The 27564-nt window shown below is 36.8% G+C and overlaps 1 long non-coding RNA gene across 1 annotated transcript in view; it reads right to left on the bottom strand.

The window, feature by feature from the left end:
* Positions 1–13168: 13168 nt before the first annotated feature.
* Positions 13169–27564, bottom strand: part of LOC103793377 (uncharacterized) — a 384615-nt gene continuing 370219 nt past the window's right edge. Inside the window, exons 11-12 of the long non-coding RNA XR_013526722.1 lie at positions 14365–14500; positions 13169–13584 (exon numbers count right to left, since the gene is read on the bottom strand). This is a non-coding gene — a long non-coding RNA (uncharacterized LOC103793377). The remainder of the gene's footprint in view (positions 13585–14364; positions 14501–27564) is intronic.

The following is a 27564-nucleotide window of genomic DNA, read 5'->3' as shown; positions in this document are numbered from 1 at the left end:
ACAGTTTTTCCACAGATAGATCTTTGGCTGAATTAGCTAAAGAGAGAAATACAGAAGTTCCAAGCATCAAATATTTAGAGTAAATTAGAAAAAGTAGCGCACATGCTCTGTGAAGCCATATTTTCCTTGAATTAATCAATTTAGAAGATAGTATAAGGTAGTTTTGTTTGTTTTTCAAGATGATATAAAAATATAATCTTTTGTTCTCCAAAACTTTTCTTTTCTTTTTTTTGAGACAGAGTCTCACTCTATTGCCCAGGCTAGAGTACAGTGGTGCAATCTCCACTTACTGCAACCTCCGCCTCCCCAGGTTCAAACGATGTGCCTGCCTCAGCCTCCCAAATACCTGGAATTACAGACTCCTGTCACCATGCCTGGCAAATTTTTTTTTATATTTTCAGTAGTGCTGAGGTTTCACCATGTTGGCTAGGCTGGTCTCGAATTCCTGTCCTCAAGTAGTCTATCTGCCTTGGCCTTCCAAATTGCTGGGATTACAGGCATGACCCACTACACCTGGCAAACTTACCTGTGTTGTATGAAAAATATACACCAAAACAGTAAACCTCCTCAAGGTAAACAGCATGCATTCATAATTTTTACTTTGAAAGGCACAAATAAAAATAGACGTTAAAGCAACAAAGATCAAAAGAGACAAAGAAGGCCATTACATAATGGTAAAAGGATTGATACAACAAGAAGAGCTAACGATTCTGAACATATATGGACCCAATGCAGGAGCACCCAGATACATAAGGCAAGTTCTTAATGACTTACAAAGAGACTTAGACTCCCACACAATAATAGTGGGAGACTTTAACACTCCACTGTCAATATTAGACAGATCAACCAGACAGAAAATCAACAAGGATATCCAGGGCTTGAACTCAGACCTGGAGCAAGCAAACCTGATAGACATTTACAGAACTCTCCACCCCAAATGCACAGAATACACATTCTTCTCAGCACCACATCACACCTACTCTAAAATTGACCACATAATTGGAAGTAAAGCACTGCTCAACAAATGCAAAACAACTGAAATCATAACAAACAGCCTCTCAGACCATAGTGCAATCAAGTTAGAACTCAGAATACAGAAACCAACCCAGAACCGCACAGCTTCATGGAAACTGAACAACTGGCTCTTGAATGTTGACTGGGTAAACAACGAAATGAAGGCAGAAATAAAGAAGTTCTTCGAAACCAATGAGAACGAAGACACAACATGCCAGAACCTCTGGGACACATTTAAAGCAGTCTCTAGAGGAAAGTATATAGCAATAAGTGCCCATATGAGGAGAATGGAGAGATCCAAAATTGACACCCTATCATCAAAATTGAAAGAGCTAGAGGAACAAGATCAAAAAAACTCAAAACCCAGCAGAAGACAAGAAATAACTAAGATCAGAGCTGAACTGAAAGAGATTGAGATACGAAAAACCCTTCAAAAAATCAATAAATCCAAGAGCTGGTTTTTTGAAAAGATCAACAAAATAGACAGACCACTAGCCAGATTGATTAAAAAGAAAAGAGAGAACAACCAAATAGATGCAATAAAAAATGATAAAGGGGAAATCATCACAGATTCCACAGAAATTCAAACCATCATCAGAGAATATTACAAACAACTCTATGCACATAAACTAGTAAATCTGGAAGAAATTGATAAATTCCTGGACTCCTGTGTCCTCCCAAGCCTAAACCAGGAGGAAACTGAAACTATGAATAGACCAATAACAAGGTCAGAAGTCGAGGCAGCAGTTAAGAGCCTACCACTCAAAAAAAGCCCAGGTCCAGACGGGTTCACAGCCGAATTCTACCAGACACACAAAGAGGAGCTGGTACCATTCCTTCTAAAACTATTTCAAACAATCCAAAAAGAGGGAATCCTTCCCAAATCATTCTACAAGACCAACATCATTCTGATACCAAAACCCGGCAGAGACCCAACAAGAAAAGAAAACTTCAGGCCAATATCCATGATGAACATAGATGCAAAAATCTTCAATAAAATATTGGCAAGCCGATTGCAACAGCAAATCAAAAAACTTATTCATCATGATCAAGTAGGATTCATCCCGGGGATGCAAGGCTGGTTCAACATACGCAAGTCTATCAACGTAATTCACCACATAAACAGAACCAAAAACAAAAACCACATGATTATCTCAATTGACGCAGAGAAGGCATTTGACAAAATTCAACAGCCCATTATGCTAAAAACCCTCAACAAACTTGGTATCGATGGAACGTATCTCAAAGTAATGAAAGCTATTTATGACAAACCAACAGCCAATATCATACTGAATGGGCAAAAACTGGAAGTATTCCCTTTGAAATCTGGCACTAGACAAGGATGCCCTCTTTTACCATTCCTATTCAATATAGTACTGGAAGTTCTAGCCAGAGCAATCAGGCAAGAAAAAGAAATACAGGGTATTCAAATAGGAAAGGTGGAAGCCAAATTGTCTCTATTTGCAGATGACATGATAGTATATCTAGAAGACCCCATCGCCTCAGCCCAAAAACTCCTGAAACTGATAAGCAACTTCAGCAAAGTCTCAGGATATAAAATCAATGTGCAAAAATCACAAGCATTCATCTACACCAATAACAGACTTAAAGAATGCCAAATTGAGAACGAACTGCCATTCACAATTGCTACAAAAAGAATAAAATACCTTGGAATACAACTCACAAGGAACGTAAGGGACCTCTTCAAGGAGAACTACAAACCACTGCTCAACGAAATCAGAGAGGACACAAACAGATGGAGAAACATTCCATGTTCATGGTTAGGAAGAATTAATATCATGAAAATGGCTATACTGCCCAAACTAATTTACAGAATCAACACTATCCCCATCAAGCTACCATTGACTTTCTTCACAGAACTGGAAAAAACCACCATGAACTTCATATGGAACCAAAAGAGAGCCCGCATCACCAAGTCAATCCTAAGCAAAAAGAACACAGCAGGGGGCATCACACTACTGGATTTCAAACTATACTACAAGGCTACAGTAATCAAAACAGCATGGTACTGGTACCAAAACAGAGATACAGACCAATGGAACAAAACAGAGGCACTGGAGGCAACACAACATATCTACAACTATACAATCTTTGATAAACCTGACAAAAACAAGCAATGGGGAAAGGATTCCCTGATTAACAAATGGTGTTGGGAAAACTGGCTAGCCATGTGCAGAAAGCAGAAACTGGACCCCTTCCTGACACCTTACACTAAAATTAACTCCAGATGGATTAAAGACTTAAACATAAGACCTGGCACCATAAAAACCCTAGAAGGAAATCTAGGCAAAACTATCCAGGACATAGGAGTCGGCAAGGACTTCATGAACAAAACACCAAAAGCATTGGCAACAAAAGCCAAAATAGACAAATGGGACCTAATGAAACTCCACAGCTTCTGCACGGCAAAAGAAACAGTAACTAGAGTGGATCGACAACCAACAGAATGGGAAAAAATTTTTGCAGTCTACCCATCTGACAAAGGGCTGATATCCAGAATTTACAAAGAACTCAAACAGATTTACAGGAAAAAAACAAACAAGCCCATTCAAAAGTGGGCAAAGGATATAAACAGACACTTTACGAAAGAAGACATATATGAGGCCAACAATCATATGAAAAAATGCTCATTGTCACTGGTCATCAGAGAGATGCAAATCAAAACCACATTGAGATACCATCTCACGCCAGTTAGAATGGTGATCATTAAAAATCTGGAGACAACAGATGCTGGAGAGGATGTGGAGAAAAAGGAACACTTTTACACTGTTGGTGGGAGTGTAAATTAGTTCAACCATTGTGGAAGACAGTGTGGTGATTCCTCAAGGCCTTATAAATAGAAATTCCATTTGACCCAGCAATCCCATTACTGGGCATATATCCAAAAGACTATAAATCGTTCTACTATAAGGACACATGTACACAAATGTTCATTGCAGCACTGTTTACAATAGCAAAGACCTGGAGTCAACCCAAATGCCCATTGATAATAGACTGGATTGGAAAAATGTGGCACATATACATCATGGAATATTATGCAGCAATCAGAATGATGAGTTTGTGTCATTTGTAGGGACATGGATGAATCTGGAGAACATCATCCTCAGCAAACTGACACAAGAACAGAAAATGAAACACCGCATATTCTCACTCATAGGCGGGTGATGAAAAATGAGAACACATGGACACAGAAAGGGGAGTACTAAACATTGGGGTCTATTGGGGGGAAAAGGGGAGGGCCAGTGGAAGAGGGAGATGGGGAGGGATAGCCTGGGGAAAAATGCCAAATGTGGGTGAAGGGGAAAAGGAAAGCAAAGCACACTGCCATGTGTGTACCTACGCAACTGTCTTGCATGCTCTGCTCATGTACCCCAAAACCTAAAATCCAATAAAAAATTAAAAAAAAAAAAAAGAAAGGCACAAATAGTCAAAATCAAAGATGTTAACGTATTATTACTTTTCAGACTAAGATTTTAGCATGTATAGCTGCATTTGCTTGAACAATTTGTACTGTCAACTACACAGGTGTTAATCTGCATTAAAGAACAAATTACATTGTCTTTGGGAAAAAATGAAACAATCAATAATTCTTAGAATGTGCACAGTCTTCTCTGGCCTTCTTATCATGGAAGACACTTACTGATAATGTTTATCTTTCTTTTGTTATTACCTGGAACCTATGTTCCACCTTTCAGAGTGGAAGCTACATTTGCCAAGATTAAAATTCACTTGATCTTTAGGTCTTTTGTAATGTTAGCTAAAGTAATTTCCTGATTCCTAGCAATAGGAGCCAACAAGGGCACTGAGGCAGATACATATGGGTTGAATTTCCTTTAAAAATGAATATTGGTTTAAGCCTAAAATGAGAAATGGTTCAGCCAAATGCATTACACTAGACTTCTGTGACATGTCGTGAAACCACCCAACACTTCCCTGTTCGCCTTTCACTCAAAACTAACAAATCACTCTTGAACAAAGAGAAATATATTTGACTCTTTCACAAAGAATCTAGAATATGTAACTGTTCTTTTAATGGAGAATGAACTCTTTTACGACGAATAGAAGCTACTGAGCACACAATAGACAGATTTAAAGTAGATTTATCTGCCATGGGCAGGACAGGATCAATCTAAGAAGTTATTAATATTGACAAGAAAAAAAAAAATAGTAAGTCCCTAGCCCTGTAACTCAAGGGACTGTATAAGTTAATCTTTGAACAAACCCTAGAATGGATTTTTAAATAAGGAATAGTTTTTATTTTCGGGACAATACCTTCCAGAAAACACAGAAAATTCCCTAAGCTGCTGTGGTTGCTTGCACTGTAATTTTTAATGTTAGATTCTTTAACTGAAAAATTCAGAAATTTCAAGCTGAAATTAAGTTTTTGGTTTCACTCCCAGCACACTGTCTTTCTGTGATGTTGTCCTACAGATGTTTAAGGGAAACTGTAGGCATGAAACAATAATTAATTAGGAAGTTTTTTCTCTTTTTGAAAAATCCATACTATCATTTCTATCATTAAATTTTCTATACACAGTCCCAAACTACCAATTCACTCCCCCAGCACAGTTCACATAGAGACACATCCAAAAAACCTTTTGATCTTTCTCTTTTCATGCCTCAGCCAGTTGACCTTACTCTGCTGAGGTATAGAGCAAAGAACGTAAGATTCAGAATGGAGAAATGGAGAAGATCATATTCAGCCCCTGGTTCTGCTACTGACTAGCCAGGTGACCTGGCCCAAGTCACTGTCTTCGAAGGAGCAGGTGATAATGATGTCTGCCCACTAATCTCATGAATAGAAAATGCTTTATATATATATTACAATTGCTATCAACTCTCTCTTTGAATAAGAGATTGTACATCTGATGGGGTTCATGGCACAAAAATGGCCTTTTGAGCTCTGGCAAAGAAAGAATCATTGGAAGTTACAAGTGGATTGTTTTTATTGGTGAGAAAATGAGGCATGGAGATGTTGAATTACTTACCAAGGCCACCCAGCTAGAAATGGAATCTTTATGTCTAACCCTATGCCCAGATACTACTCTATTGCATTCCCTCTCTGCTAACTCTGGTCATATGGAAGAAAGATAAAAGGTAGAGGAAGAAGTGCTTTTGAAAGATAAGGATGAGGATAATGCCAAAAAGTAATAGAGCATAACCAGCAACACAGGTCTGTCAGTCCTACAGAGTCAGAAGAACACTGAGGCACCCATAGGTGAATGAAGAGAAAGGAAATTTGAGCTGTAATATGGCAAAGGCAAGAGGAAATGATAACCTTTGGGATGCTAAGATAAAATAAAGAAGAGAGAAAAGAATGTGATTTACAAGAGGTAAATCTCACCTACTTCATAGAAATAACTATCAGCCATTGCTGAGTTTGCACAAGTATTAAAAAACATTGCAGTGTGAAAGAGTCATCTAGAGAAAATCATCTTGGTAAACAGGAAGTACTTGAATCTATCCAATAATATCAAGAATAAGTTTGATATATTTAATATACATATTACATATATACTCTAGGAATTAAGCAGTGAGGCAAAGTTGCTAACTCTTGTACTAATAAGTCTACTAACCTTCTGAATCAGAAGATTTTATTACACAGTATCTGAGGAAATAACTATCTCAAACCAGACATAGGTGAATAAGGTATACCATAATTCTTAATTGTATTATACACTTTTGAGACTTGACAAACCTTTATTTGTATATCTGCTTCACCACTTCCTTTGAAATTTTGAGCAACTTACTCAACCTCTCTGAGCCTCCATTTTCTCATCTGTAAGACGGGAATAACAATATGCCTTTGCAGAGTGTGTAAAAGTATAAACTCTGTCCAGCAGAGGGCTAGGTATGCAGTGAAAATGCCAGGTACCCTTTCAAGCTAAGGAAAGAAATGGTCCCAGACAGAAAAAAGATGTGAACTCATATTTTCAAGCTATTAAGTCAAAACCTTCCAAGCTTTGATTTAGTTTATTATAAGGGAATCAAGAACTGCGGCCATTTTAAAATATAATTTATCTAAATTGTAAGGGGCGCTGCATTAAGTACTTTAAATATTTCCTTTCATCCTCACCACATACCTGTAAAGTTGATATTATTTTTACTTCATATGAAGAAACCAAGACTCAGAAGGACTAAGCAATAGTAGGGTACCAGGGATTCTGACCCAGGTCTGAACAAAGAAAGCTACTTCAGTATTTTCTTTTTACCTCATTTTATAAGTCCAATTGGATACAATATCACATGAATGGCACAGAAAACTTTCAATGGAACAGGATGCTAAAGTTTTGATTATGCTTTCACACAAATACGCTCAGTTTTCATTCAAAAACTAGTTTCCTCTCTTTTCTCGGAGTTTGAGCTGCTTGCAACTGGCCTTGACAAGGGAAGGCCTGCAACTCAATCTCACAGCTCCTTCTACTTTTCAGTTAGATTCCTCCTTGGATTGGCGTGGGATCAGTATGAGGCAATCAACGCCGAAGACTTTTGTCCATTTTCCAGTGCCTTGGCTTAAATAAACACTTAATGTAAACGAGGGGCGCGGGTAGGCAGCACACTCACTCACACAGATGCACTGTTGCACAGACATACACCTCACAAAGACACAGTTTGTCATGGTTCACTTGGAAAAATCCAAATGAAAAAGGAGGACGTGGATGAATAATAAACCAAAGGAGAAAGGGGAACTAATTTAGAGATAATGAGTGCAAGACTGCCTCAATAAGGAAGGGAACAACCCTGTGTCATTAGGTGGCAAGCTTAGCCTTTGGGCAAGATTACACTTCGAAGCCCTGCTCCAATTACCTGTTTTTAAGCATAAGTGAAGGGGAAATATAAAGGAGAGGGAAAAATACTTATTCTCTCTAAACTGTAGTAACATTCAGAGAGAATTAACTATTGCTCTCACAAAGAGACTCTTTTTGCAATTTCAATTGTAGAAGGTAAGACTCCACCATGCCCCTCTGAAACCGTGCATTTGGTCATCAGATGGAATCCCATTTTGAACAGGGGAGCAATGAAAGCCTTTCTTCATATTTGCATCTTGCTACAACATCTGGGAATCTCAGAAGCCTCTGAACAAAGCAGCAAGCCTCCATCTGAGGTGACCTGCTCGCAGCATGGGTCAGTTCATGAGAATGAGCCTCTTTTGCCACTAGGCCTAATGACAGGGCAGGAAAGCCTGCTGATAAGAATGCTGTGAGCCTCAGACAATGCACACAAAAGCTTAGTTAAGGAGCACTTCCAAAGTCATTCCTTCCTCACCCCACCAGTGACCACTATGCATAAAGGTAGGGGTGGGGTGGAAGGATAAAGATGATCAAGGAAAAGAAACCATAATAAGAGGTTTATCTCTGAATGACTCAAACTTCCCCTTCCCAGATATCAACTCTATTACAACTGATTGCCTTATCTAATCCTAGCCCAGTTTGGGGGAGTGGGAGGATAATTGTTGGCTTGTACAAAGATAAGCAGAGATATTCTTTTCACTGTTGCTTGCTTTTCTCAAGTGTTCAGCTTCCTAAAATCCCCCTTAATAAGTGTTATTCACATGTAAGTCAGCTTCTCTTTTTGATGGCATAACAACAGTGTTTTTTGTAATCTGGCCAAGTACAGCCTATTTCAAAAAAACATGTAGCTAACAGGTATATACTTCCTGACCACAGATTAAATTGGCATCTGACCCTCTGATTCCAAAATATGCATAAGTTTTCCCTCTAGGGAGGATTGGGACTCATTTCCTTTTCCTCACCCTGTTTCCCACAGGAAAAGCCGACCGTGAGGAGAATTTCCTAGATGTCCTGGATGTGCTAATCCTCACCTCACTAGAAGAATCAAGATAGAATCATTTTAGAAATATTTCATTGTGTGAATGTATTCGTCAGCCTCAAGTAATTGTAAAAAACATTTAAAAAATTTAATTCAAGTTTTGAATTAGCAGATTTTCCTAAGTTATATAAAAGGGCATATAATTATAGCATAGTCATTACTTAGCTATGAGATAAAACTTTCAAAATATGGTTTAGCCTAGTGTTTCTCAAATTTTGGGATCTATCAGAATCTTTTCTAGATCTTGGTAAACACACACACACACATACACACACAGAGGTCCAGATTTTACCCATCTGGGTCTCTATTCTCTATTAACTCTTCAGGTGATTCTGACACACACCAAAGCTTGATAATTTCTGGTTTAGATAATCTTGAGGAACATGACCTGACTTCTACCCACTAATGGCATGGCATCTTTGCTGTCATAGCTACATCTGTATTCTTTAGAGCAGAATCTCCCACATGTCAAATTAGTCCTCTCTTAATTCCAGAACCCCACCACCACTCCGAGAATGGGGGAAAAAGCCAAAAAAACAAAAGGCCAAAATGCAAGTGCTGTGCAACTATTTTTATAGGTTCCCAAATTTCTATCTCCACTCCTAGTCACTCTTTCTGGCAATTAAGTCCCAGATATTCAATTTCACCTGGTTATATGACAGACATTTGAAAAGCTTGTTACCCAAGTTCTTCATCTCTCCCCATTAAAAGCCTGATCTTCCACCCCTAGTCCCTATTCCAAGAATGAATCATTATCCTTACATAATCTTTTAATCAGTAAAAATAGCCATGTAAGAACTCTAGCAAATCAATGTAAAACTTCAATACCCTACCAGCTTGGAAAGAATTTATAACAGACCCAGGTTATAATTTCAGCTCACTTACTAATACAATAAGAATGTAAAAAAATTTATGAAACTTTCTGAGCCTCCTTTTTTCTAAGCTCTGAACTGAGGAAAATCACACCCATACCATTTAGGTAATTAAATGAAATTTCTATAAAGCACATAAATGACCATTGTATACTCACAAACATTATATTTTTTCCCTAACAGAAAAAATAAAAAACCACCTAAGGCTAATCATTAAACTCTTCCTGGACAGATAAAGTTATGACCAGGACATATAGGTAAAGGAAACAGCAAACCTGTATCTCCACGGCCTAGGAAAGAAGGGAAAATAATATGTGGAGAGTGTTTTATTATTGAAGAAAAGAAGTATTGCCTCTTTTCATTCCAGGCCACATCTAAAGAGAATGTAAAAGAGACTGGAATCAGATTCTTTAACTAACAATGTTAGTGACGAGGTAGCAATGCAAGCACTTCACTATGCACCAATCAGACTGACAAAAATGTAGTTGATAATGCCTTGTTTCTCCCTAAATACAGCATTTTTTATTAAAAAACAAAAAGAACTAAAAATTGCTGGCTTATAATGATTAGTATTTTTTTACCCTAGATGTATTATTTTGTATTACTATATTTAATCACTAATAACATTCACATATAATTGCTATAAATGTGCTACTTATTTTTAAAATTTCAAATTGTTTTATTGCCAGCATCTGCCCTCCCAGACTATTAAAAAAACATTTAACTTAAATACTCTCAGTGGGAAAAAACATCCCAGGAATATATAGTACTTGATTTTACAGCTCACAAAATTTACAAAGCAGGCACTGATAACAACTAATGATAACCGGCCCTAAAACAAAGAAATTAGTAAACAATGTTTTCAGTCTTCACAAGAGCCAAACAGTGGCTGTGTGCCTGCAAGACAAACTGAGATGATTAGCTGAATACGCCTGGAGATTTGAACCATGTGCCAAAAGACATGCATGAATCCAAAAATCCTTTTGTAAACATGAAGATCAAGTTGAATGTGTTTTAAAGAACAATCTGTTCTCTCTGGGACCTAAGTCACTCACTGGTAGTTGGTTGGGCATTTAAGAAATCATATTCATGTCAAACACCTAAATATCCAAAGATATTATTACTAATCAGTCTGGTTGTCTATTCTAAGATGAAAGAAAAGAATCAGAAAGAAAATATTTTCCTAATGTCTATTTATCATATGCTTTTATTTATTTATCTCATTGATCTTATAACACCCCTGGCTTGAGAATGTTATGAATCCCAGCTTGACAGGTGGAGAAACTGGGTCTTGATGAGGGTGAGTAATTTGTCCAAGGTTGTGCAGAGTAGGTGGCAAAGTTGAGACACAAACTCATATCTATCTGTCCCCAAAGTTCATGCCACTTCTATTACACAATTCAAATGCATTACAATCGTTTTTAATTACCTGTCTTTCACAGTTAGCTTTTCTCCATTTCCTTACCTCTGTGGACCTATGGTGAATCATTATACCCAAACATTATTTCCATTCAATTTATTGTTAAGGAAAGCACAGAAAACAATTTATATTTAAATATCCAAAATTTAAATTAATAGTGCTTTATGATATTCAAAAGCATCCCAGTTGCAAGATATTTTCACACATATTGCCACATTTCTACTTCACTAAAAAAGAGGCCAAGGGTAAAAAATGAAGAAAAGCAGAAAAATTAAGCAGTAATGAGGAAATGGATTCAATATTTTGTCACTTTATAAGCATGAATTTTTTTTCTTACCAAAAACCTCGTAAGCAGTGATATCTATTTTATAGATAAAGAATACAGACTCAGAGGGGCATAAGGGATCGATAGGGTCAGAATGTAAATTTTCATCTGTCTTCAGAACTCTTTTGCTATGTCATATTTCTTTGCCTCTAAGCCACATTCAAGCCAAAGGAGACACACAAAAGGAAAAAAAGAAAAACAGAATCTTGAAAATACTTTAGACTTACCAGACTAACCTCAAAAGATAACTCCTCTCTCAAAACTTCTCTGATTATCTCTCTGTACCTCTTTTGACCTGAGGATTGTGTCCCATACACTTGCTACACGCTGCAGAGTCTAAGAAAATAAGTAGCACATTGTTCCTGCCCTCAGGAGTTTACAATCTAGGAAGAAGGAAAAAGTCTACCATTGAATGGACTCTAATGTAGAAGCATACATTTAAACAAATGCTGAGTGAATTAAAATATTAAAGTCAAAACAAAATATAAACTAGAAAAATATAATCTTGAAAGGGGAATGGATTTTATAAGCAGAAACAGTGAAGAACACATAGAGGGAAAAAATGCAGTAGATCTGTGACTTTTATGTTATAGGTCACTCTTTATGAATTCCCTTTCCATAATGTGTGTCAATTTTTCTATTGGACTCTTCCTTTCTCTGCTGATTTGTAAGAGATTTTTGTATTTTACAGACATTCCCACTTTGTACACCATTTACCTTGGAAATATATTTTCCTAGATGGCTCTTTGTTTTTGAATTTTGATCACACACATTTTGTGGTTTGATTTTTAATGTTTATGTTATGTTTAATCTTTTACATTATCCTTTATTATTTTGCTTTGTTTACTTAGACCTTTTAAATTTTAATATTATGTCATAATTTCAGACATTTCTCAAGTATTTTTAAGAACTTTTTTACATTTAACATTCTAATTAATCTGAAAGTTATTTTTCAGCATAATATTCACAACTATTGCATGAATTATACTTTATGCATTGATTTGAATTACCACCAGTACTTTATGCTCAATTCTTGTATAAAGTTTATTTACCTTCTATTCTCTTCCACTCCAGTTCTTCCTTCTCCTCCTACTCCTTTCTTTTCCTCCTACTCTTCTTCTTTCTTCACCTTCTCTTCTTCTCCTTCTTTTTCTCCTTTCCTTACTTGTAGTTACTTTACACCACAGAAAGTTTGTGAACTATAGAATAATACAATTAGTTCTGATCTTCAGAATTAAGACTTGTGCCAGTAATAGGAAAATAGAAAACTTAACAACACTGTGGTTGAGGGCAGCAGTCAAAAAGAAGGGAGAGACACATAGGAGACACTGTGGAAAGACAACCAGCTTCATGAAGTAATCATCTAGTGGTAGGACTCAACCAGAATAACACACACACATCTAATGCAGTTGTCAGCAAGGGTGGTAGTATTCATATGAAATAGGGAAACCCAGAAGAAGAAGGTGAGTAGGAGGAAGAGAGACATCCTGAGATTTGGAAGGGACTGATAATTGACCCCTCACCTTACAATCCTAAACAAATAAATCCTAACTTGTGCCTGTGACTTTGAGAATGATGCCATGTCAACAGATAAAGTAGCATTTGAGACAGAAAAGAAAAGCTTGCTGTGCCTATGATTTAACTGAAAAATCCATCAAATTAGTAAGAAAATAATTACCCATACACTTTGAGAAAATTTCAGTTTCATTTTACTTACCAGACAAAATGGAAAAATATACAAAGAGACAAAATATGTATTATCAATAATGATATTACTGACTTTAGTTTTTCCTTCTTTCTATGAAACACAAAATACCATGAAATAAACAAAGTAGCAACCCGTTTTGAACACCACTGAGCTTTTGAAAACTAGTTGCTTCTCTTATTTAATGATATGCAATAGTCTATACAGGAATTATTTCTCTTGGGAGGTTGTTGAAGCTGTTAAGATTATCAGGACCCTGTATGGAAAAGGAGCATCTGGAGCCTTTTTTAGTCTTCCAAAAAGCATTCACTTCCACTGACTGGCACTCTACTTCCCGGATCTCTTACACGTCACCGAATTCAATACTCTTCAATGAACTCTCTCCTTCACTGAGCAGCTGCAAAGCAAAAGGAAGGATAAAGTGGGATCAGCCGACAACAGGGAGGGATAAAGGCCTGACTAACTAAGGCTTTGGGTCAGATGAAACTGTTATCTCTATTTGGTGAACCAGATGTTAACATTCCATGCTCATTCGGAGAGAGTTCTTTGACTGATTTGACAAAGGTTTTTGAGGAATGTAATTCATTAGTATGAAGACTTTGTCATGGTTCAGTAACTACAAAGCTCTCTTCATTGTGTGATCCTTTACTACACCTATGCAATAGTCCCTGATTTATTACAGTAAATTGTTTTGCCTCTAAAAGGGAATTCTTTATTTACACACGGGCTCATGGATGAATGCAGAGATTTTTTTTTTCCTTTCTTCATCTTCATTCTCTTGTATTGACAAATTTCTCTATTTTTGCTTAGGTTTCTTTCTCTTTTTAAAGTTATTCTTAACTTTTATTTTAGTTTTAGGGGTACATATGCAGGTTTATTTTTAGTTTCAGAAGTACTTGTGCAGCATGATACTGCATATCACAGGGGTTTGGTGTACTGATTATTTAATAATCCAGGTAACAAGCATAATACCTGACAGGTAATTTTCCTAATTCTCACCCTCCTGTCACCCTCCATCCTCAAGTAGGCCCTGGTGCCTGTTGTTTCCTTCTTTGTGTCCATACATTCTCGTAGTTTAGCTCTCACTTGTAAGCGAAAACAAGCAGTATTTGGTTTTCTGTTTCTGGGTTAGTTTATTTATAATAATGTCCCCCAGCTGCAAAGGACGTGATCTTACCTTTTTTATGGCTGCATAGTATTCCATGTTGTATAGGTACCACATTTTCTTTATTCAGTCTACCACTGATGGGCATTTAGAATGATTCTATGTTTCTTTTCTTCTTTCTTCTGTATGATTTCTACAGTTCTCTTATCTATGCAGAGAAAGAGGATGAATGAGAATTGTAGAAATGAGAATGTGTATGTGTGTGTGTGTGTGTGTGTGTGTGTGTGTGTGTGTGTACATAAAAGTATATATATATAGTTTTTGTTTGGTTTTCCTTTCCACTTACTATCTGATTCATCCTCCCACTTCCCCTGAGGCATTATGACAAACAAAAATACAACTTAGCTATAGTCAGGCTTGGGCCCTGGTGCCAGTTTTGTTCCTAATTAGCCATGTGACCTTGAACCAGTGCTCTCATTATTAATTAAGGTGATGAGATTTTGCCCCTTTCATCTGTAGACCTCTATTATACTGTCAAAAAGTATTTTAAAAATCAACAAATGTACTCAAACTTTTACCAAGTTGACGTGAATCAAGAAATGAATGAAAACTGCACTATTCAATATAGTAATTGCTAGCAATATATGGCTATTTAAATTTAAATAATTTAAAGGTAGTTGAGTAAGGTAAATAAAATGAAATAACTTAAACAATCCAATTCCTTTGTTGTACTAACCACATTTCAAATGCTCGACACCTGTATTTGGCTAGTGATTAATATCCTGGACAGCACAGAATGTAAAAAATTTACTCCACCACAGAAAGTTCTAATGGGCAGCACTTAGAACAACTTTGTATATATAAACTACCATGTAAAGTATAGACACAAAAATAACAATCCTTGCCTTCCAGAGCTTGCAATTGTGGTAATCAGATATATTTGCAGTATTAAACAAATATATTGTATAAGACTGCATTAGAGAGGTTATCAAAATGTAGAATAAGTCCTGCTTTCTTATCAGAGACCTCCTTTATCTTCAGTTCCCACATCTATAAAATGAGGAGACTGTACTAGAAGATCTCTACATTTATGTCTGGTTTTAACTGATTAAGATTGTATAACTACTGAATTTATGTGCTTACATGATTGACTTTAGTCTAAGGAAATGACAGAATTTAAATTGGGCCTTGAATGATGTTTAAGGTTGGGATAAATGGAGAAATGAGGACAGGGTATCAGTAGAGGATGGCGAATAAAAAGACAGAATATACCAAAACAGGTTTAAGGTCAACCAAGAATGTCCCCTGACACTGAGGGTTTTAAATAAGATTTAAGTGATTGTCAGTCAGGAATGGAGCTTTCTCCTTAGGCTGGAAAGTTGAAAACTGAAGTCTTGTTCAACTCTAAGTATCTTCAATCATAAAAGTATGAATTGGTATATATGAATGTTGTTAGAGTTGAGGGCAGATGAAAAGAAGAGGTGGCAGTAATTATTAGTTAGGTTATGGTATCCAAATCAACACAGAGTTAGCTTGTATCTTTCACCCAGTTGGGGTGGGCAAATGGGAAGGGGGGATCCATGGAGAAATACAACTGGAACAACCTCAAGAACAAACAATGTAAGAAAATCATTAGTCTCTGTATCATGTTGAAGAATTTTATGAAGATAAAAATACAGTAATTTTAACTATCTGAAATTATTACAGCTTCCCCAAGATAAACCTAAACTTCATTCTTAGACTAGATTGGTTCAGAATCTTCTGCAGCATAGCTCTGGTCTCAGGGCTGAAACCATGATCATGTCATTTCAGAGAGCAAAATAGTATACCTTCCCAAGGACAAAGAATGTGTTCCCTGCCTACGTGGAAGGATGTTCTTTCAGCATGTCTACCTTCCTGGTGGGAACCAGTTTCAGAAGTCTGTAATCTCATCAAAGGAAGCCAAGTGGCAGAGAAGTTCTCCACAGGGAAAGCTAATCAGCAAGACTTCCTTTCTTTCTTCCAGGCCCTTTTCATTTGTTTTCCTGGGGGCTAACTTCCAAGCTATTGAAATTTTCCTTGATCCCTCTCAACCTTCAATTAGATTTGAGGAAATGGTGGTTTCCCTTGGTTTCTTTCTTTTAAACTCATCCTTTTGAATCAAAGAGTTAGTTAGGTCTTAGCACAATGCATCATCAGTCTGACATTTGGCATTTTGCAGTCTTGGACATTGGCTTGAAATGGGTCTGGATGCAGAGGCCTGAAAAACTGTTACTTTCATCAAGAAAATTTTCCTTCAGGTACTGTAAAACAGTTCTGGACACAAGGTAGTGTGATGCCCTTAGAATGTGTTGAGAATCTTCAAGAGTGACAGCCATATAGAGTTGGTTATATCCCAGCTAAATAAGTCAAAGCTGAAACTCTTCATCTCCTAAAGGAGGGGCATGGTGGCAAACCTCAGGAGAGTAAGCAAGTTTTTTAGCAAGGTAATTGAACCTGTAAACTTTTAGTCCCAAATCCACAGGGAAGTTCTAACAATCCTTTTCTTTATACTAAAAAATGTGGCAATCCTGACTTCTGCTTTCTTTCTTTCTTTTTCTGAAACATGGTCTTTGTCACCCAGGCTGGAATACGATGTTATGATCATGGCTTACTGCAGCCTCAACCTCCCAGGCTCATGTGATCCTTCTTCTTCAGCCTCCCGAGGAGTAGCTGGGACCATAGGCACATGCCACCAGGCCCAACTAATTTTTATGGTGTATATGAATGTTGTAAGAGTTGAGGGCATATGAAAAGAAGTATATTTTTAATACAGAAGAGGTTTCACCACTTTGCCCAATTTGATCTGAAACTCCTGATGTCAAGCGATTTGCCCAGTTTGACTTTTCAAAGTGCTGAGATTACAGGCATGAGCCACCACACTCAACCAGTCTTTTTCTTTTCTTTCCTTATCTTCACAACTGATCAAAGAGTCAAAGAAATACTCCTCTCCAAAGAAAATGGGAGATCAGTGGTTTCTCAGCTAAACATAGATGCATGCTTAGTAGGTGAGCCATAATTTCCCTACCCCTACCCTGATGATTACTAAGCTTCAGGTTCCATTTGCACACATGTTGGAGAACCAAGCTGGATGTCATTTTAGAAGCCACGAGACAGACTGCTAAGATCTTAGGTAAAGGAAAAGAAGAACTTCTTAGCTTGCCCTTTTGAGTTAAAAGGCTCAGGTTTTAAAATATTACTTTGATAACCTGGTCCTGCACAATAGCCATTTTGATGCTTTCAGGTCAACAATTGACCGAGTCTTCACTTTCTCTAGTCAGTGAGGAAGTGGTTGCCCAGAATTACAGCAATGCACATTCGGTTCCTTGTTATAAATAAAACATGGAATTGTACTGTTTCTGACGTGAATTATCCTGCTACCTGTTATAATGTCAGTCATATTACAATGAAGTTAGCCAAAACAGACCAGACATTGTGTGGCTTCAAAGGTCTTATTTTGCTTTTCCAACTCCCATTTAAGGAAGGCACTAGCTGAAACCTGAAAAGGAAAAGCACTTCTGAGTTGGTCTATAGGGACCGCCTACTTAATTATAACCAGCACTGAGGGAATGTAACACTATCCCAGTCACACAATAAATGTTAGCAGTAGTCAAATGATAAAGTTTCCTTTCCTTCTTCTTATAGCTTCCCCAATGCTAGAAAGGCATCCTATTTTGTGTACATTTTTTAAACAATGTGTTTAAGACATTTAAATAGTCCTATTTACAAGCACCAGAAAACAGCTGTTCATCTCCAAGTTATAGATCTTGGAGGGTGCCAGGGAAATAAACACTGAACCCCATAATGATTCTCATAAACAGTTGAATTTATCTCTTGGCAACTTTTCACAACACCTTTAGCAAACAGGGCACCCATGCGTGAAACAGAAATAATTAGGCACCTGCCCCTAAGTGACAGGCTTTCACATGCACAAGAAAGGCAGTCTTTTTTATTAGCCCACTCCCTGCTGTCCACCAATGCCTCCACCTTCAATGCCATTAGAGAAATCAATCAGTATACAGGTTCAAACAAATCTCACTCCCTCCAGAAACTCTTTTTTTGCACCTCAGGGTGAAGTTTTCCTCCTGGCAAATCATCTAAAGGTTCACTCCAAATGCAATGCGGGCTGCAGCAGCAAAAACACCATGTCATTCTCTTGCTTGTTCAAACAAAAGATGTGGTCTTCTAAGATTCAGCCTAGCACTTTATGGAAGTGGACCATACTACCTTCTTGACTTAAAAATTTCTTGAAGCCCTGTACATGTCAGTAGATGTTGTTTGTGGAGAATCAGTAGTTAGGCTGAAACTCTCAGCTCCAGATGGTGGCCTCACTTCCTAGGGAACATCCAACTTCAGACTGGACAAGTAGTTCTCCAATCTTTCTAATTTCTGTACTAAATGTAGAAAAGTTGACACAAAATTCACAGGACAAGAGTTCACCCACTTGAGTGAAACTTGTTATACTGGGAAGTATCAAAAGACATCAAAATTCTTGACAAGTGCTACAGCAGGATATATCAAACTAAATTAGCACTAATGTCAGTGAGTGATAACAAAGGTAGGGGGCATGTGGGGTTTCACTCCAGCCGAACTGAGCTCACTTTTTTAGGAAGAAGAATCAGCTTTTAGGGGACTTAAGATTTTCCCAGAAAATCTATGAATTATCTTGAATGTACATATACTACCCCAAACCCCTAGATCTAGTGTTAAGCATATAGTGATGAGTGTTTTCTACTATTCCATTGGTATTTTAGGATTCTCCTGTCTGGGCTTACATGGATGGCCCTGAGATATGTTATGATGACCATCTTACTGATGATATGGGCAATAGCAAGTGTTTGGGCTTTCTATCATAACATAGTTTTGGGAAATCTCTGAATCCCAGACAGAATACCATTTAGCTAAAAGTGAGTCTCTGTTGCTCATGCAAAAACCTTTGTCCTTTTAGTATATTAATCATGACCATATGAAGTGAGGTCAGTGATATTATCCAATTTTTCTGAAGAATGTGCTAAGACTTACAAAGACTAAATGATATACCTGAGGTTGCATAACTAGTAAGTGTCATAGCTTGGTGTGTTCTTCCAATTTAGTACAGCCCACACAGGCTTCAATACACTACACTTGAAGGTTTAGATTGTTCCTCACACACGATAAGTACATAATGAATAACTAGCACATATTCTTGCACATATATTTAATATTAATGTTTCTTATTCTTTCTCCATTTACCTCCCTGCCTTGATGTTTTTTAAATGTAACTTAATTATACCAGCTTTTAGATGACAAACACAACTATTCTATATAAAACTGTTAACCTTGTTGTTAACAATAAAGCAGTGCTATTTGTCATTTATTAAGGCCCCAGTAAGTGTGTCATTCACTTGATATATATATTATTTCTCTGCCTCATAACTACACTTATATATGTACAAATGGGCTCAGAGAGCTTAGCTGACTCAGCCACAATAAGTGGTGAAATATGGACTCAGGTTCACGAGAGTGACATTGCTTAGGTGCAATATGTACTTACAATTCACAAGTTTATGTGGCTGCGTGAGTTATTCCATTTTTTTAATTACAGAATTAGAAAACAAAGTGTTTCGAGTAAGTATAAGTGTTTTTAAATCACAGAATTAGAAAACAAAGTGTTTCTGAGTTTGTTTAGCAATGTTTATTTTAACATGTGATGATTAGAAAATCTAATAGAGATGTCTTGTAGGGCATTGAGAAGGCATCAAAGAGAGAGTGACAGAACATCTTTAAGACCCATACTAACATGAATTTGAAGCTTTAAGATGTTATTAATTTTTATTGAGCAATATTTATTGAAAACGTAGGCTGCAAACATTGACTTGGGGACTATCCAAAGTTATGAAAATGTTAGGAAGGAAAATATTTCTTGAGTGCCAACAATCTACTATAAATTGACCCATTCTTTCCACACAAAACACATGTAGGCTGATAAAAAGTTTCCCCATTTTACAGACTGCAGCAAAATTAGCACCATTATATACACTTTAAAATAATAATATAGATTATTTTATAGAGTATTAAACAATAATATATATGACTGACTCCAAAACACGTTATCTTTCTCCTAAATCCCTTTATTCCAAAGGATGAAGAAAAGACAACAAAGGAGGCAGAAAAAAATGATGAGATATGTAAGAAAACAACCAAAATAACACAAGATCATGAAATTTGGGAATGAGTTTCTGAGGGAGGAAATGATCAACAGTGTTGAATGCTGCAGAGATGTTACAAAATGAAGACAATTAGTTAAAGCCACACTTTAGAAGTTTGATTTGTCTATAACTGGAGTACCTCCTGTGATTAATATACCATACGATAATACTAAGGCCCAGAGTTTTACTTCTATTTATGACAGTTAAACTTTGCTAAGGGCATCAGGTGGACTGTAATCATCCTGAAGCTCACCATCAAGACCATGTTTGCTCTTGTTCAAAGGGTAAAATTTTGGATAGGTAAGAAGAAATCCATCACCAATTCTAAATTCCAGAAAATAAATACAAATAGTATATGTTGCTAAATCTTTGTGCAAAAATGGCTAAAAATACAGTTTTAACTTAAACATGTAGACAAATTTAAAAAGCAACCACCCTCTTAGGATAGATGTCATTTAGAATGCTTTTTTGGCTGCAACTAGTAGAATATGAAAATTCAGTTTGGCTTAAACAATAAGAGTATCTATCATCTCCTGTAATAAGAAGTCTAGATATAGGACAGTTACTGGGTTACTTCAGTTGCTTGATAATGTCATCAAGGACACAAATGTTTCTATTTTCCCGGTCTGCCATCCTCGGTATGATGGCTGTCTCTCTCCTCAGAATGGCAGAATGGCTGTGGTAGTTCTAGGCCAACACAACCTCTTCTAGAACAAATCAAGAGACCTTACCTCTCATGAGGTTCTTTTCAATAAAGATGTATGCTTTTTCTAGAAACTCCTCCATTAACATCCCTTCCGGTCTCCTAGACCATGTCAGGTGTCCATACTCTAACTCAATAGCTCATTGACTTTCAAACAGCAGTGATTCTGCCATCCCTTCCAACCCAGGAACACATCATGTCTAGAGATACTTTTTTCACAACTAAAAACATGCTACTGGCATCAAGGTGCATAGAGGCCAAGGATGCTGGTAAAACATACTAAAATGCACAGGGCATCTCTCCACAACAAAGCATTATCTGGTCCAAAATGTCAATAGTTCTAATGTGGAGAAATCTCATTTCTAGGTATTAAAAAAAAAGACTGAAATAAAGGGAAGCATTCATCTGGCATTTTTAAGGCAAATTGTCAAAACAAGGAAGAACCTTTTGGGGAGAACAGTTTTATGGTAAGCAAGCAATATTGTCCACTACAGTATAACAAGGGCCTTCCCTAAGGAGTTAGAAGAGGAAATGGGAAGAGCCAAGTAAAGATAATTCGCATAGAAAGAACTAAAGTTTGGTGGGTTTGGTAGAATGGAAGATGACAGAGTAAGAGAGTGAAAACAATGAAGAAATGGCCCTTAGATGAAAGATTGAGACTGACTGTATTCTTCATTCTAATTCAACTCATACAATAAACTTGCTAACAAACAAGGCATATTCCTACTAATGAGTCTGTTATAAACTGAATTGTGTCCCCTACAAATTTATATGAAGTGCAAACCTTTAGTAGCTTAGAATGTAACTTTATTTGGAAGATAGCATTTTTACAGAGGTAATCAGGTTAAAGTATGATAATTAGAGTGTGTTCTATACCCAATATGACTAGTTTTCTTATAAAAACAGAAAATGTGGACACAGGGATATGCAAAATGGAAAACAATGTGAAGAGACACCCTGAGAAGAAGGACATATACAACCCAAAGACATTGGTGGGAAACGGATCCTTCCCTTGAAGCCCTCAGAAAAAGCCAACCCTGCCAACACCTTGATTTCACACTTCTAACCTCTAGAACTCTAAGGCAACATATTTCTGCATTTGAGCCACTAGTTTGTGCTTCTTTGTTACAACAGTCTTAAAAAACAAATACAGAATTGTAGAATATGACAGTTTTAGACTTAGATAGCAAACCTCTTTGGTGGAATAGCTGAAGGAAACTGGTTTCTTTGGAGCTAGATTTGGATAAAGATGCTCAGCACACATATTAAGTGAAAATAAGGGAAGGGCATTGGCTAACGTACCTGTGGCTCTTGGTCTATGAAAACTGTAAGAAATTGTGTGAAATTTCTGTCACTATTGAAACACAAACGCAATGGAGTGCAGTTTTATATTTTTTCCTGTAGTCAGGAGTTTACCAATTTGGTAAAAATAAAGTCTGAACATCCAGGTTTAATACTGGCTCCACAAGTGAATTTGGGAATACTAGTTAACCTCTGAGTTTCAATAATTCTTATATCATAGAATTAATAGCTATGAAGTCCTTGGTCTAGTTCCTGGCACAGAATACATCTTTAAGAAGTAGGCATAATTATCAGATTAAAAACCTAGCACAGTGTATGGTAGTATGTGGTATAAACCTAAAAAATGTAAATTTGGTCTACTTAATTTTATTTTAAAAATTAATTGAATACTTTTGCCAATGCTAACTGACTTTTACATGCCTATATAATCTCATGTAATTATCATAATCCTTCAGAAATGAATGCATGATTATTACCTTCATTATCTTCATTATACAAATGTAAAAGACCGAGGCTTACTGTAAGGTAATTCAGTCAAGACAACGTAGCTAATAAGTAGTAGAACCAGACCATGAACCCAGGTCTCATTGACCCCTTTGCACATGTTTTAACCACAACTAGAATGGCCCTCTAGTTGCTTTCTTATCAAAGGAAGGTCAGAATGATTCCACAGCTATACTTGGACCTGTAACAAATGCAAATTATCAGGAACTGTGGTGTTTATCTGAGCACATGGGGTTTTGGCTTCTCAAGCTGTACTTCTTACATGCTGAGATCTAACAAAGGCGACCTGGTATTTAGGCTTTGGGGAAAACTTACAACTAGATTTAGGAAAACATGGGAATTGTCTCCTGTGACATTTCTCAAACAACCAGGCTAATAACTTGGTGGATTGGGGACGTGGGGGAGGAAAGTATTATGAGCTGAGCTAGAAAGGTCTCCTCCTTCCACCCCCTCACCTTCTGGTGCAAAGGCACAGCTGGTGCATCCGCCTGCCTTCTAGGCAATATGCTTTCTCTGACCTCAGGCTTTGGTCCATATGGCATTGCCTAGCTGAGTAGAAAAGGAAAGCTGTTTTGTTTTATTGAAAATTAGGCTCATATATACAAAGTGTTGACAAAGGCATTATAGGAGTAAGAACCATTTGTTAACTTGTAACTTAGCAAGATACCCTAAGAGAAGGGAGAGGGCTTCAAGGAGGCAGGAAAGCACTTGGTTGCTGTTTGCTGAATACTAACCCCCAAAAATCCACTGCCTAAAACCAGACAAAAGACAAATTACATGGCTGTTGAGGAGTTTATTTTTCCAGATGGCCAACCTGAAGCTATAGTTCACTGGCAAATTAAGTCTCCTAAAACAGAGAAATCCAGCCCGATCATGTGTTTAATAAAAAGCACAAAGCGTGCTTCTCAAACGAGTAATTTGGAAATGTGAAATATGCTAAACAGAGTGTAAAAAGGGGAGCCCTTGACACATATTGGGTTTTATCTTTCATTTTGCTCACTTGGTAAGTAAACAAAGCTGTGAAAACAACTTCCCAATTGTCCCAGTGATTCCTGCTTATATTGGTCTAATTCTTTAAAGACAGCTTCCCTTACTACCTCACTAAGATCAGGCTGTTTCTATTACTGGATACCCAATGAGCTAATCTTCTTTAATATTTCCCTATGGTCAGGAAATATACATAGATATATGATATACAGTATAGATAATATGTACATGTATGTGTATTTTATATATTATAGATATATATATTATATATATGTAATATATAGATATCTATAATATATACATATATATATCTTTTGTTTGTCTTGGTTCCTGGTTAAGTGTCAACATTACTTTTTTTTTCTGATTTTGGTGCACCCATCACCCAAGCAGTGTACACTGTACCTAATGTGTAGTCTTTTTTTCTTTTTTTTTGAGACGGAGTTTCGCTCTTGTTACCCAGGCTGGAGTGCAATGGCGCAATCTCGGCTCACCGCAACCTCCGCCTCCTGGGTTCAGGCAATTCTCCTGCCTCAGCCTCCCTAGTAGCTGGGATTACAGGCACGTGCCACCATGCCCAGCTAATTTTTTGTATTTTTAGTAGAGATGGGGTTTCACCATGTTGACCAGGATGGTCTCGATCTCTCGACCTCGTGATCCACCCACCTCGACCTCCCAAAGTGCTGGGATTACAGGCTTGAGCCACCGCGCCCGACCATGTGTAGTCTTTTATCTCTCAACCCCTCCCATCCTTTTCCTTTGATTTCCAAAGTCCAGTGTATCATTCATATTACGCCTTTGCATCCTCATAGCTTAGCCCTCACTTATGAGTGAGAACATACAATGTTTGGTTTTCCATTCATGAGTTACTTCACTTAGAATAGTAGTCTCCAATTCCATCCAGGTTGCTGTGAATGCCATTATTTCATTCCATTTTATGGCTGAGTAGTATGCCATGGTACATAACACATTTTCTTTACCCACTCATTGATTAATGGGCATTTAGGCTGGTTCTGTATTTTTGCAATGGCAATTTTTACTGCTATAAATATACATGTACAAATATCTTTTTGCACAGTGACTTCTTTTTCTCTGGGTATATACTCAGGAGTAAGGTTGTGGGATCAAATGGTAGATCTACTTTTAGTTATTTAAGGAAACTCCACAGTGTTTTTCATAGTGGTTTTACTAGTTTCCATTACCATCAATAGTATAAATGTATTCCCTTTTCACCATCTCCATGACAATATCTATTATTTTTAATTTTTTATTGTGGCCATTACTGCAGGAGTAAGGTGGTTCCCACATTATGGTTTTGATTTGATAATTGGTGATGTTGAGCATTTTTCCATATGCTTGTTGGTCACTTGTATAACTTCTTTTGAGAATCGTCTATTCATGTTCTTAGTCCATTTTTTGATGGGATTGTTTGCTTTTTCTTGCTGATTTGTTTGAGTTCTTTGTAGATTCTGGATATTAGTCCTTTGTCAGATATATAGATTTTGAAGATTTTCTCCCACTCTGTTGGTTCTCAGTTAATGCTACTGATTATTTCTCTTGCTGAGCAGACGCTTTTAGTTTAATTAAGTCCATCTATCATTGTTTTTGTTGCATTTGCTTTTGGGTTCTTGGTCATAAAGTCTTTGCCTAAGTCAATGTCTAGAAAAGTTTTTCTGATGTTATGTTCTAAAATTTTTATGGTTTCAGGTTTTAGATTTAAGTCTTTGATCCATCTTGAGTTGATTTTTGTGTAAGGTGAGAGATGGGGATCCAGTTTCATTCTTTCACATGTAACTTGCAAATTATTCAGTACCATTTGTTAAATAGGGTGTCCTTTCCCTACTTTTTGTTTTTGTTTGCTTTGCTGAAGCTCAATTGAATGTAGGTATTTGGCATTATTTCTGCATTGTTTATTCTATTCCATTGGTCTATGTGCCTATTTTTATACTAGTATCATGTTGTTTTGGCTACTATGGTCTTATAGTATACTTTGAAGTTGGGTAGTGATGCCCCCAGATTTTTTCTTTTTGCTTAGTTTTGGCTTGGTTATGTGGGCTCTTTTTTGGTTCCAAGTGAATTTTAGGATTTTTTTTTTTTTAGTTCTGTGAAGAATGATAATGGTATTTTGATGAGAATTTGATGAGAAATTGAATTTGTAGATTGCTTTGGAAGTGTGGTCATTTTCATGATATTGATTCTATACATCCATGAGCATGGGATATGTTTCCATTTGTTCATGTCATCTATGATTTTCTTCTGCAGTGTTTCCTAGTTTTTCTTGTGAGGTCTTTCACATCCTTGGTTAGTTATGTTCCTAAGTTTTTGTTTGTTTGTTAGTTGGCAGTTATTGTAAAATGGTTTGAGTTCTTAATTTGATTCTCAGGTTGGTTACTGTTGGTGTATAGCATAGCTACTGATTTGTGTACATTAATTTTGTATCCTGAAACTTTGCTGAATTTATTTACGAGGTCTATGGCTTTTTGGATGCATCTTTAGGGTTTTCTATGTATACAGGCATATCATGAACAAATAGTGACATTTTGGCTTCCTCTTACCACTTTGGATGCCTTTTATTTCTTTCTCTTGTCTGAATGCTCGGACCAGGACTTCCAGTACTATATTGAGTAGAAGTGGTGAAAATAGGCACCCTTGTTTTGTTCCGGTTCTAGGAGGACTGTTTCCAACTTTTCCCTGTTTAGTATAAAGTTGGCTGTGGATTTGTCACTGATGGCTTCTGTTACCTTAAGATATTTCTGTTCTATTCTCATTTTGCTGAGGGTTTTAATAATAAAGGGATGCAGAATTTTGTCAAATGCTTTTTCTATATCTACTGAGATGATCATGTATTTTCTGTTTTTAATTCTGTTTATGTGGCATATCACATGTGTTGACTTATGTATGTTAAATCATCCCTGCACCCCTCCTGTGAAACCCACTTGGTCATGGTAGATTATCTTTTTGATATGCTGTTGGATTCAGTTCACTAGTATTTTGTTGAGGATTTTTGCATCTATGTTCATCAGGGATATTGGTGTATAGTTTTCTTTTTCTGTTCTGTCCTTCCTGGGTTTGGATATTAGGTAATGCTGATTTCATAGTATGATTTAAGGAGGATTCCCTCTTTCTCTCTCCTGTGGAACAGTGTCAATAGAATTGCTACCAATTCTTCTTTGAATGTCTAATAAAATTCAGCTATGAATCTATCTCGTCCTGGACTTTTTGTGTTGTTGGCAGTTTTTAAATTACCATTTCAATCTTTCTGCTTGTTATTGGTCTGTTCAGAGATTCAATATCTTCCTGGTTTAATCCGGGAGAGTTGTATATTTCCAGGAATTACCATTTCCTCTACGTTTTCTAGTTTGTATACATGACAGTACTTATAATAGCCTTGAATAATCTTTTGTATTTCTGTTGTATCAGTTGTAATATCTATCTCCCATTTTGTTTATAATTGAGTTTATTTGGATCTTCTCTATTATTTTCTTGTTTAAGCTCACTAATTGTCTATCGATTTTATTTATCATTTCAAAGAAGCAGCTTTTTGTGTCATTTACCTTTTGTATTTTTTGTTTC

The sequence above is a fragment of the Callithrix jacchus genome, chromosome 1, assembly GCF_049354715.1.
Source record: "Callithrix jacchus isolate 240 chromosome 1, calJac240_pri, whole genome shotgun sequence".
NCBI classification, from domain to species: domain Eukaryota; kingdom Metazoa; phylum Chordata; class Mammalia; order Primates; family Cebidae; genus Callithrix; species Callithrix jacchus.
This window is presented reverse-complemented; position numbering and strand designations above follow the sequence as displayed.